The sequence below is a fragment of the Pseudoliparis swirei genome, chromosome 18 (assembly GCF_029220125.1).
Source record: "Pseudoliparis swirei isolate HS2019 ecotype Mariana Trench chromosome 18, NWPU_hadal_v1, whole genome shotgun sequence".
Taxonomy (NCBI): Eukaryota; Metazoa; Chordata; class Actinopteri; order Perciformes; family Liparidae; genus Pseudoliparis; species Pseudoliparis swirei.
Window position 1 is genome coordinate 10,302,394 of NC_079405.1, and position 12,960 is coordinate 10,315,353.

The 12,960-nt window shown below is 40.8% G+C and overlaps 1 protein-coding gene across 1 annotated transcript in view; it reads left to right on the top strand.

The window, feature by feature from the left end:
- Window positions 1-5,225: 5,225 nt before the first annotated feature.
- Window positions 5,226-12,960, top strand: part of gli1 (GLI family zinc finger 1) — a 61,779-nt gene continuing 54,044 nt past the window's right edge. The window contains exon 1 of the mRNA XM_056438068.1: window positions 5,226-5,291. The gene's annotated coding sequence lies outside the window, so the exon portion shown is untranslated. The remainder of the gene's footprint in view (window positions 5,292-12,960) is intronic.

Here is a 12,960-nt window from a genome sequence, read left to right on the forward strand (position 1 = left end):
ATATAATAAATATAACCTATTAATACTCCAATTATGATACTATCTGTGTTTTATGTGTCAAGTAATGTGTAATTATTTAATAGCACGTAGTATGAAATAATATATACTCAAAGAACAAAAGTTCACTGTGTTGGAACTACATTTTGATACCAGACCTGCTTCAGTTTATCCTTTTATTCAATGGTGCAAATTCTCTGAACAAATTTGGATTTAAACAGCATCTGGTGCGTCTCGTTTTTTTAAGCCCACACTGACCCTGAATCCAAGGCTAACTAAATACACAGCCAATGAGTAAGTGACCACAATTGTATATTATTGTATTGTAGAATGTTAATGTGATTAATACTCATTTTTTTTTTTTTTGGTGTTTTGTTTGTGCATATATCGCATGGATGTGTATTCTCTATATAAAATAGAAATAAAATGCTCTGGACCTGATGAAAGTGCATTTATGAAAGTACAGCAGGTAAAGGTGCATCTACTCAGCGTTCAGACGGCCTCCCAGAGCTGCAGCGAGGGCCAGCCAGTGGGGCACACTCACATGCACAAACGGCTACGTAAACAAAGCACACAGAAGTTCGGATTACAAAACACACACTTCATTCTCTGCAGGTAGACATTACTTTGCTATATCTTCACATAGGAATAGTCCTTTGCTGCAATATCACTGCTCTGAATATCAAACAGAGAACCCTTAATTAAAATGTTGAGGGACTTGTCGTATTTCCATGTTCTGCGATTTTATACTTCTACCCCACTGAAATATTGTACTTTTTACTGCACTCTTTGGTTACTTTGCGGAGTAAGATTTCAGATGAAGAATGAGAATATAATCAACAAATAAATGTTGACGAAAAGACACTGAAGGGCATTTTTTTCACAGCAGTAGAATGCAATTATAATTAGCTCTGTACTAAACCATCTGCAACATTAAAGTAAAGACACATGAATGGACCAGTAATCATAATTAGTTTAGTTTAGTTTATTTCGATCAGCAATAATATACAAAAATCAAAATTTCAACAAAAGAAGAAAGTGGCTAACCGAAAGGGTCAAGGCTGAAGCTATCAAGCTTATAAGTGCCCTAACCTATGATTTCACGAATAAACTTATTTCAGTGAACCATATACACTACCGTTCAAAAGTTTGGGATCACTTAGAAATGACTTTATTTTTCAAAGAAAAGCACTGTTTTTTCAATAAAGATAACATTAAATTAATCAGAAATACACACTCTACATTGTTAATGTGGTAAATGACTATTCTAGGTGGAAACGTCTGGTTTCTAATGAAATATCTCCAGAGGTGTATTGAGGCCCATTTCCATCAACGATCACTCCAGTGTTCTAATGGTACATTGTGTTTGCTAATCGCCTTAGAAGACTAATGTCTGATTAGAAAACCCGTGCAATTATGTTAGCACAGCTGAAAACAGTTATGCTGGTGATATAAGCTATACAACTGGCCTTCCTTTGAGCTTGAAGTTTGAAGAACAAAATTAATACTTCAAATATTAATCATTATTTCTAACCTTGTCAATGTCTTGACTATATTTTATATTCATTTGATAAATAAAAGTGTGATTTTTCATGGAAGACACAAAATTGTCTGGGTGACCCCAAACTTTTGAACGGTAGTGTACATATACCTATATATATATATATATATATATACTAGGGCTGTGAAACGATTAAAATTTTTAATCGGATTAATCACAGGTTTTTGTGGATTAATCATGATTAATCACATATTACCGATATTCTCGGTATATTTTGTGAGAACATAGAGATTTATGACAAAAGACGGATATATACATTTATACATTCTTCTATACAATGGTGCTGCAACTCAGCAGTTATTTAGCAGTTTTCTTCCATATGGAACATTAATACATCTTCATCCTAAACAGAATGTTTAACCCTCCTGTTACCTTTCGGGTCAATTTGACCCCATTCAATGTTTAATGTCGGTGTTCTTTGGGGTCAATTTGACCCCAGGCTATTTTCACTGTCAAACATATCAGAAATATCAACTTTTTTATTTATTTAAAGGGATATTTAGGTAGTCAACAAACAAACATAAAGTACCTCACACTTAAACTTGGGAAGCAATATTAATTCTAATAATTTTCTGGAGGTTTTAATTGCTGGGGTCAAATTGACCCCGAGGGTAAAATATGTTAGTAAATGTAAAGGTAACAGGAGGGTTAAACAGAACATTTTTCTCTTGTTTGTCAACCATTAACTCCACCATGATACAATCTAAAGGTCTAGTCTTCCTCCAGTGCAGCTGCTGAAACTGACTGTGTGTGTGGGTTTTCTTGACTGGGGTGATGAAAGGGACGACGGGACTGACTGCAAAGAAACCTCAACCTCACCGCCCGGGACAGATTGACAAGTGACTTTTTTTTGCTCGGTCCCGATGCGCGCGCACGGAGCTCTGTGGCGCGCGGGACGGAGATCGATAAGTGTTAACGCAACGCGAAGAGACAGAAATGACATGCTGCTGTGGAGATACGATCAACAACAGACGTTTAGTTTAATAAAAGAACAAAGACGTGCTATAGAGAACATGTCAGGGGGCGGGCCAATCTTTTTAATGTCATGCGATCTGCCGACACTACGCCGCGATCGACTGGCAGGCCGCGATCGACGTGTTGAGACCCTGATCTACAGGAAGTAGAAGTCGTAACAAGGTTTCCGGAGGTGAACCTGCGGAAGGATCATTACCGATGAACAGACCGTCTGCATGAGAGCGGACAGAGTTCAGATTGAAGTGGTGTATTGGAAGCTCATTTTGCAAGTGACTTTTTTTTCGTCCCGACGACCAACAACAGACAGATTGGAAGCTCATTCTGCGCATGCGTTAAATGCGTTAAAAAAAATAACTAGTTAAACCTGTAATTGAATTAACTGAGTTAACGCGTTATTTTTCACAGCACTAATATATACATATATATACACAAACATATATTCATATACACATGCACATACATATACATACACATTCACACACCCATATATACATATACACACACATACATAAATCCACACACATACATATTTACATAAAACAATAAACAAAACAACAACAACAAATTGTCCCCATTAACCGTTACTTATGATGCTTCATCAATGCTGATACGCCTGTACTTCTCCAGAGTCATGAATTTAACATTTTTCTTGAATATCACCAGATTTTTACTTTCCTTGATGTCCTCAGTTAAAATATTCCACTGTTTCACCCCACAGACAGATATACACATGCTTTTTAGAGTTGTATGAACAATTGGCTGTTTGAAATTCCATCTCCCTCTTAGTTCATACTCTCCTTCTCTATCTCTAAAAATCTTTTGAATATTGCCAGGAAGTAAATTATGTTTAGCTTTGTACAGAATTTGTGCTGTTTTGAACTCTACTGTATCCCTAAGTTTCAGTGTATGTGATTTTAAGAACAGTGCATTGGTGTGCTCTAGATATCCTACATTGTTCACTATTCTGATTGCTTTCTTTTGCATGATGCATAATGGCTGTATGGTGCTTTTGTAGGTGTTCCCCCATACTTCAACACAATATGTCATGTATGGTAGAACGAGAGTGTAATATAATGTCTGCAATGATTTAAAATTCCTCGTTTGTGTAAACATTCCTGGCAATAAAACTGTTTCTGATTCTGATTCTGATTCTGATTTATAGTTTAGTATGTGTCTTGTTTTGCATAATATCCCTACAGTTCGTGCTAACTTGGACCTGACATACTTGATATGTGGTTTCCAGCTAAAGTTGTGGTCGATTATCACGCCTAAAAATATGTTCTCGAAAACGCTTTCCAACATAACACTATCCAACATTAATTCTACCGGAGTATTCGGATGTATATTTCTATTACCAAAAACCATAAATTTTGTTTTTTTATGTTTACTAATAATTTATTGACATCGAACCACAACTTTAGCTTGCTCAATTCTGTTGTGACAACCTCCAACTGCTGCTGAAGGTTCTCCCCAGCACAGAATACATTAGTGTCATCAGCAAAAATAACATAATTATGTATTTTAGAAACATTGCATATATCATTGATGTACAGTACAAATAATTTCGGTCCAATAATTGACGCCTGCGGAACACCACATATAATATCTAAGAGTGGAGACCTAGCTACACCCATCTGAACAAACTGTTTTCTGTTTTCAATGTAACTTTTTAACCAATTTAGCCCTACCCCTCTAATCCCATACCATTCCAGTTTATGTTTTACAATACCATGATCATAATAGAATAATACAACGCACGTTCTTCTGAAATGGCCTATACTGCATAATGAGTGTTTTTACTTTCCATGCCAATCATGTTGTACCTTTACTGAAGTACATTTCTAAAAGAATATGTCCCACGGTGGTGTTACTACTTTGACTCAAGGAGTGAGTATTTCTTCCACTAATGCCAGTGTTACTGGTCCTGGAACTCCAGTCCAGGTTTTGTGGTGGATTTCTCTGGAGCTCTTGCAGCATCCCCACACGTAGCCAGCAGCCACACACGCTGCCCGAGAGGCTGCTCTGAAGTTACACTATTAAAGTAAACAAAAACATTTATAGATAGATTATTCTAATTACTAGATAGGAACGCACTTTATATAGACGTCGCCGTGGCCATCCAAGTATTTTCTAAAGATATGCATGCCGCAGTGTCTTTATATAACGTAACTATACTCGCTATAGGCTACATGTTGGCCATTGGCATTGACTCTCAAAGAAAAAAAGGGACGAGGATCCGAGTGTACACGAGCCCGGCTGCATAATCTGGAGTGCATGATAACTTTGAGGGGAAAACTGAGGCAAGCATGGCCCTTCTTTAAGAAGAAGAAAAAAGGGAAAAAAAGTGAACTTCCTGTTTCGGGGTGGTCCACGGTCTGTGGAGAAAGGGAGGGAGGAGGAGGAGAAGGGGGTGCATTCCCCGCATTGGCTGTGTGCAACCGACTCCGGGGGCTTTGAGGGACTCCACAACCCGAACATGGGGTTCAATTTTGTCACCGTTCGCGTAAAAGTGACTGAAGTAAAAACATTTTTAAAAACGCCATGGAAAAGCTCTCCTGAAACGGGATAAAGTATCGGACCCGTGAACGATCGCGTCCTCTCCATCCGAGCGCGTCTTTCCAGAAAATCGAGAGAAAGAGAGAAAGAAGGGAGGCTTTACTGGGAGCGCACACTTTTCTGCAGTCCTTGGACACTGAGCTCTTCCAAGGACTCTGGGAATCAAGTCCGCCAGTTTCATGCTGAATGTTCCTAACCTGAGGTGAGTATCTGGTGGTTCAGATTCGCTCTGGAAATCACAGGCGACCATTGATAAATAGCTCATTACGGAGTTGGGAAATGCTGTGTTTAACTTTTTATAATCCCTGTCGTGTTTTCTGACGTGGGGAAAAAAACGTGGCGTTTTTGTTGTAAGTGAAGCTTTCCTGGGTCCACTTTTGGCTTTTAACTCCTACGGTGACTTTACTTTTTGGGGAGCGTTGACTTTAATTAATTAGTCTGGTTCACGCTTCACGTGTGCTGCAAACTTCCACAATTAAGTTATATCATATTTCTTCTAACAATTCCAAATGTGTTCAGTGGGATATAGTTTTGTTTTGTGTGTGTTCATTCCTCCTCATCAATTGTGTATGTAGACTATGCTGGGTTGAGACATCATCACATGTAACATGTCCTGCCCTCCTACGTGCATTTCTCGGGGGGAAGTGCCTATTTTGGTGGTCTGACTACAAGCGCAGTTTAAAAAATCATCTGGCACAGCCCAGGATTACAGGGCCATCTGAGAACAGCTGTTTCTTGTAACCTGAAATACTTGAGGTGCCAATATCTTTTCCAAATGTGAGTTTCTGTCAGGACACCCACAACACGCTGTCTGAGGCTCTGGGAGGCGGTAAGCTCCTGTACATGTTGAAATAACTTGCTGCAGCATTTTTGTTCTTTCTTTTGGCGAACATAAACATGCAGTGAAGCCTCCCATAATCCATGTATAATCTGAGATAGATTATTGAATGTAATCTAATTATCTGTATAAGAGGCGACTGTAGCTGCTAATGTGGGAAGATTAGGCTGCTGGTCTTCATGTAGTGGCCCTGGACTGAAGAGTGTCAACACTGGACTCAATAGGACAGCCAAACACTTATTTATTCCAAAGTGACAGTGAGAAGTGCTGAGCACACACACTCACATCCTCCCTAAACAGTATTTGCTCAGACACACTCACATACACATAGAGAGAGTGCATTTGTAAGCCACAAAAGGGTCTTTAGTCGATCTACAAAAACATGAGAGGGAGAGACAATGATTCATTAAGTTATTAAGTGAAATTGTGGATTACGTGATTGTTATATATAATGTATAGTTGTCATTCATTAGACTGGATATGAGGGGCTAGAGGTCAGATGTTAGGATGTTTTGTGAAACTTAAGTTTCCATATGTTGAGAACTGGAACACAAGCATATAAAGTACCGTCCATGTTTCGTTTGATGACAGGAAAACAGAAAATATAATCCAGTAAACAGCGTGGGCTCTTTACAGAGAAGAACTCGGGCCCTTCTCAAGGTTGAGACCGGGTAGGGGGGAATTTACGAAGAAGGAAAGTGCACTTGTCCTTTGGCCACGTGTGAAAAGCTCTGCAGGGGAGCTTCCTCACCCTCACTGGTCTTTATCAAGTGTGTTAAGGCCAAAAGGCTCCTTAATGGGAATGCTCTTAAACAAATAGACCATACAGGAAGCGACTGTCCTCCTATCCAGTCACAGGAGAGGACTGATGTGTTTTATCACAGCCACATCAGAGCGCTGATAAGTCGCTATCAGCCTGAATACAATTGAATTTAGTGGGATGAATTCCTCCTCCTATTAGGACAGTATAAACAAAGGTAGATAGAGGGCTATATGTTTCATGTTCACTTAAAGGGACAGTTCACCTCTTACCTGTCGTGCTATTTATCAATCTGGATGATTTTGGTGTGAGTCACCTGGTCTATGTCTGCCTTCTATTGAGGAGAAAGCAGACTTCTCTATGGCTGATATCTCTAAAACTCCACTTTAGCATCATTACATTTTTTTAAATCGAGCCGCCAGTTCCGTGATACGTTGGTACCCAGAGAGGCAGGCAGCAACAAGTGCCGTTTTTGGGTCCAGATTCCATTTTGGTCCGCTTAACAAGAAAACATGCGTCACGTGATGCCCGCAATCCCCCCTCACCGCCCACCACCAATCCTCCGCCACCTTTTCCCCCCAACACCCTCCCACCTTCCAGTGAGAGGGAGGTGAGGGAGGAGGGTGCAGAAAGACCACCCTCACTGGGATCACAGCCCCTCAATCAGACCCTTTCACACCCTGTGAACCTGAAACAATCAGGGTTTAATAGCAGCTGTCTGTCTGTGCCGGCCCGGGCTAAAACCATGTAGGCTCACAGCGCGGAGCCGATCGGCTTCGCTCTCTGAGGGAACAGAGCAGACAGGCCTGGGGATGCTCCAAAGGACACATAAGCAAAGAACACACACACACACACAATCAAACACAATCAAACACTCTTTCTCTGTCTTCCTCCCCCTGCTACTCCTTTCTCTCCTCATCTTCTAGTTTCCCCTTCCGCACTTCAAGGCTCATTTAGAGACGGTTCGCGCCCTCGTGTCAGGGTCTGGTATTTGAAGGTTATTTTGGTTCATCGTATAGAATTTGCGTTGCTTTCAAACTGCTGCAAGGGCTTCATTCACGTTGTGTGTCAGCATTCATGGACGTTGTTCATTGGGAGCGGAGGGAATTGTTTGTCGTCGCCTGTTGGTTTTGGTGATCACCGAGCTTCACTTTGTTCCATGGGAGCCACGGTTATCATTCGAGCCAGCAATCTGGAAACCCGTCCTCCGAGAAATAAATCATTGATCACATATATCATGCTGTAATGAGAATGAATGACACCCGAGGGCAAAGGCATTAGGCCCTTTAGAAAGCTTGACTCACATTAGCCAAAGGGCACACGTATTAAAGAGGGGAAATCATGCGACATATTCTGTTCATGGTCTCTTAGAGCTTTCCCACCCACTGGAAGGCATATCAGACAAATTGATCTCCAGAGACAATCAGTTCAAAGGAATAGAAAAATGACATGTCGGCAGCATTAGATGTCACTGTCTTATAGGATGCATGAATCGAAGTTTAAACCTCATCTTCAAACGGACATTCACTGCTTCTGTGGGTTGTTCTGGAAAAATAAGATCCCATAACTTTCCACTACTTTCTGGTATTTTATAGACAAAACAATGAATCGCTTTGTAAAAAAACAAATCAAACAAACAGATGAATCAATAATGGAAACAAATGTTCAAGTGTTTCTGTTAGTTGTCATTTATTGGTTCCAAGAGGCTGATCATCTGAGAATTGGCAACAATAAGGACCATAAAACAACCCCGTTGCCAGAGGGAACATTGATGTTGGATAATTCTGCAAAAACATTCAATGACGTATAGCAGGGTTACGGTTGGCAGAAGATGTGGTTCTGGCAACCAATCTGTGGTTCAGGTTTGGTTTGGGTAAGGCGACTGAGTCACTGAACCTCCCTGTGAATTCAGCAGGCATAAGAAATGTCGCCCTGCCCTCGATCAATCAATCATTACAAAGAAACATAATCCATCAGCAGCAAATATGTTTTACTCAGAAATTGCATTTGTAGCTGGACTGCTGATCTCCACACCCTCACTCTCCTCCTCGGAACAGAAAGAAACCACTACTTCCTGTATTGGGACCAGACTTTCCCAATGGATGTTAATCTTGATCTGCAGAACTCGTACAATACTGGGCTTCACATGCAGTTGGGAGCACAACAAACAACGAAACGAGAGAGGGCCAGCCCAACAAGTGGATGTCTTGATCATCCTGGACCCTCACGTGGGACCATCTCAGTACTCACTGCCTTACGTCTGGACATGAAATGTCAAGTCACATGTGGCACAGCAGGCGGCATTGAGAGCAATGCTGGTTGAATTCTTCAGTAAACACAGTGTTTGTTGCCTGAAGGAATATGTGTGTGTGTGTGTGTGTGTGTGTGTGTGTGTGATACTGATTTAAGCATCAGTGCTGACAGTATGAGGCAGGGTCATTCCCTTTTCCCATCGTTCCACCTTCTTTGAATGAGGGTGGCGGTTTTGATCAATTTGTGCATGTGTGTGTGTGTGTGTGTGTGTGTGGCATGCTGACTATTAACTATCATTTCATGTGGTTGATATTAGATATCAAACTAGCGCTAATAGGATGCAGGTGAGATCTGGAATAGCTTTCACATGCACCAACAACCCAGGGTGGTACTTACTCATTTTCTCGCTGTTACTTCAGCTCGGTTTGCAACAATGGGCTTGTGGTTTTCTTTGAGAGTTGGTGGTCGGATGACGAAGGCGAAACATTAGCAGCATCTGTGGAGGAGGCCGAGAAAAAAGAATGCTGTGATTTATTTTCTGTGGTTATTTTATTAAAAGACAGTCAAACTACTGCAGGATGAAGTGATAATTGGGTGCAGTCGTTGTTTACAGGTGTGTGTTTGTGCGTCTGCGATGTTCTTCCTGTATGCGTGAGTGTCGCGCACGCGTGTGTGTTCAATGTGTGTGTTCTCAGCCGCTGGTGACTCACGGCGCACTGTCCTAAATGGGAAGAGGGGGCGGTGTTTGTTATTTCACCAGGTTGCCATAGCCACGGTGCATTCGGGTGCTGCCATCACCAGTGTAATTACCACGCACGAGTCTGACGCTCACCCTCCTCACTGCCTGCGTCTCTCTGACGTCCACCAATGAGACCCTCGTCTCTAGTATGCTGCCAGATAGCCAGGGAGGGTCATCCAGAGGGTTTTGATGTGATTTTCAGCCTTTTAAGTTTAACACAACAAAAAACACATCTGGGTGAAACACTGCTCCACATGAAAAGAGCTTTCTATTTTCTTTCTTCCCGCTCCAACAAACCTGCTATCCCTCATTTTATTTTTAATTGGATAGGTGTAGATTACTCCTCCTTAAGAGTTTCTGTGTAAGTCACTACATTTTCCAAGCCATTTTATGTAATTAGCTATTACATTTAACTGCTGGAATAATTATTTCCGAATTCCACGAAGTGAGAGAGAGAGAGTGAGAGAGAGACAGAGCAGGAAGGAGACGTTGAGTAGAGAAAGGCTGCAGAGGCAGATCCATGCGTGTGTTTGTGATGAGCCTTCTTAAGATAACGTCACAAGATCCTCGGCTAGATTGATATTCTCAGGCAACTCGTAATTCCACATCCCACACACTCGTCTTAATGCACTTCATCAACCTGTGAAGCAATGCGGATATTTGTGATCCCTCATGCATCGGTATGCAGCACGTTTACACGCCAGAGACGCACATAGATGCAGCTGCTCAGGATAGCTTCTCGATATTTCATTTACTACATCATTATTTAACGCACTAGTTGTCCCCAGTGAGTGCTTCGTAGTGATGATTAGCATTTCTCTTCTTCTTTTTAATATCAGTGTCAATACGATACTGGAGTTCTGGTACTAGAAGCAAAACAATAACACGTATATCTTTTTTTGTTTTATGCAACAAAATATGACAAGCAGTTTAAGTCATCACTGGACAAATCTAATCTGATTTAGTGCAATTTGTCCAAGCATTCAATTCAAACTTTGAATATGTCAAAATATATAATCCTTCAGTCATGTTTCTATGCTAGAGGATGCTGAGCTCTGGGTTAACGGCTGCTCACTGATCCTGTAATCATCTTGCAGATGATAAATCCCCAAACCTCCAAGATTGAGAGAGTGTGTTCTGAGCCATGTAAACTTTCCATAAGATTGGTGTAAAAAGCTATTTTAGATGTGAAAAAGTTAGTACATTTAACAAAGGACATCTTAATGTGTTCCAAGTTTATAGTTCGACAATTTTAATTTTGCACAAGAGATGACCCAAACCACATTACTGCACAGTGCTGCTTGCTCATGAGAAAAGAATAGTGTTGTCAGCCTTCTAGAACCACACAGAAAGATTCTCTCTGACTTTACTTTGAACGTTTCCAGTTCTCTATAAATCTCCCTCCTCATTCCCATTCTCTCTCCTCCTCTTCTTCCTCCTCCTCCTCCTCCTCTGCTGCTCGGTCCTCTTGCGTCTCTTTCTGTTCCTGTTCCCCTCTTCTGTACATAGCTAAGTGACAGTTGTGAGAATCTACATTGGCTTTGCTGATGCCACGTTAACCAGATCAGATGCCATAACAGGAAGTCAGCCCTCATGCATGGACGTAGTGACACACGCGCATGACTTACAACCACTGCAAGCCAAATGCAGGCCGGGTCGTCACTGATACACTGACATGAATCTGCTGCGGGTCAAAGGTAACTGCACTCTGTCAAACGTCCTCATATTTACTCACAGATTCTAACGTGACATTCGGTGCATGCAGCGCTTTGATCAGACTTCGGGCTGCGTGTAGAAAGTCACAGACTCTCGCTGATGACTCAGGTGAAAACTCTGCGCTTTCATTTGAATTCATGAGTAACATCTGTTGATTGTTTTCGTCGCAGAAACGATGATAGATCCTCCTCGTCAAAGAGAGGCCGAAGAGCTCTGCAGCATGTGATGAACAAAAGTGATGCGGTGCGCTGGTTTTGTTGGTTTTGTGATAGCTGGAGCAAACTGACGGGATGTTTTCCTCTGTAGCATCAATCAAATATTGTTTACAGTTATGTTCCCTGTGGTGCCATAAAACGTAAATGGAAATAGCAGTCTAAGTTTGTGCTGGAGCAGTTATTGAGAAAATAATTCCCTCCAGGAAACAATAAACTATTGAAAGGTGTAATTAACTTTGTTTCAACAAAGCTTTGCAGTCGTCTCCTTTACAGTCGAGGAGAAGAAGATTGTACAGTCGCACAGACAAAAAAAACACACTTCATGTCCATTTGCTGCATTTTTGCGAATTTAATGAAGCTTTCAAAACAAATTATTTTTATTGGCCCACGTTGAGAAAAAGCTTTCCATTTTTATTAAAAGTGGAATTTGTTGGAGCGCAAAGAAGGGCAAAAGAGAATACAGAAAACGAAAGAAACATTTTATAGTGAGTGTGGAGGAGGGAGAGAGAAATGCAGATTGTTTTAAATCCGCAGCGAGTCAGCCTCTCAAATTTATGCCCATGGGCTGCTTCTTGGGTGGGCTGCAGGGAGGGCGGTGCGCTAGCTGGAGCAGGGGAAAGTTGCCGACTCCAGACTGCTCGCCTCGCTCTGAAGCTTGGCTTTTCCTGCTGGAACACATTTACAACTCGACTGTCCTGGCTGGCTGGCTGGCCCTGCACTGCCTGACTAAACTTAACTAAACTGAACTGAAATGACTTTCTGCTGCTTATTGAGCAACCACCTTTTATCTCATTTTAATGATGTCGTAATGTTTTCTTTTAGCATTGGAAACATTGTTGGAAGCTAAAACACGCAAGCAAGAAATGCAGTTAATGTGGTTTTCCTTAAAAAATGACACATATACAGGACTGTCTCAGAAAATTAGAATATTGTGATGAAGTTCTTTATTTTCTGTAATGAAATTAATAAAACAAAAATGTCATGCATTCTGGATTCATTACAAATCAACTGAAATATTGCAAGCCTTTTATTCTGATTTATTGCTGATTATGGCTTACAGCTTAAGAAAACTCAAATATCCTATCTCTAAATATTAGAATATCATGAAAAAGTATACTAGTAGGGTATTAAACAAATCACTTGAATTGTCTAATTAACTCGAAACACCTGCAAGGGTTTCCTGAGCCTTGACAAACACTCAGCTGTTATAAATCTTTTTTTTAACTTGGTCTGAGGAAATATTAAAATTTTATGAGATAGGATTTTAGAGTTTTCTTAAGCTGTAAGCCATAATCAGCAATATTAAAAGAATAAAAGGCTTGCAATATTTCAGTTGATTTGTAATGAATC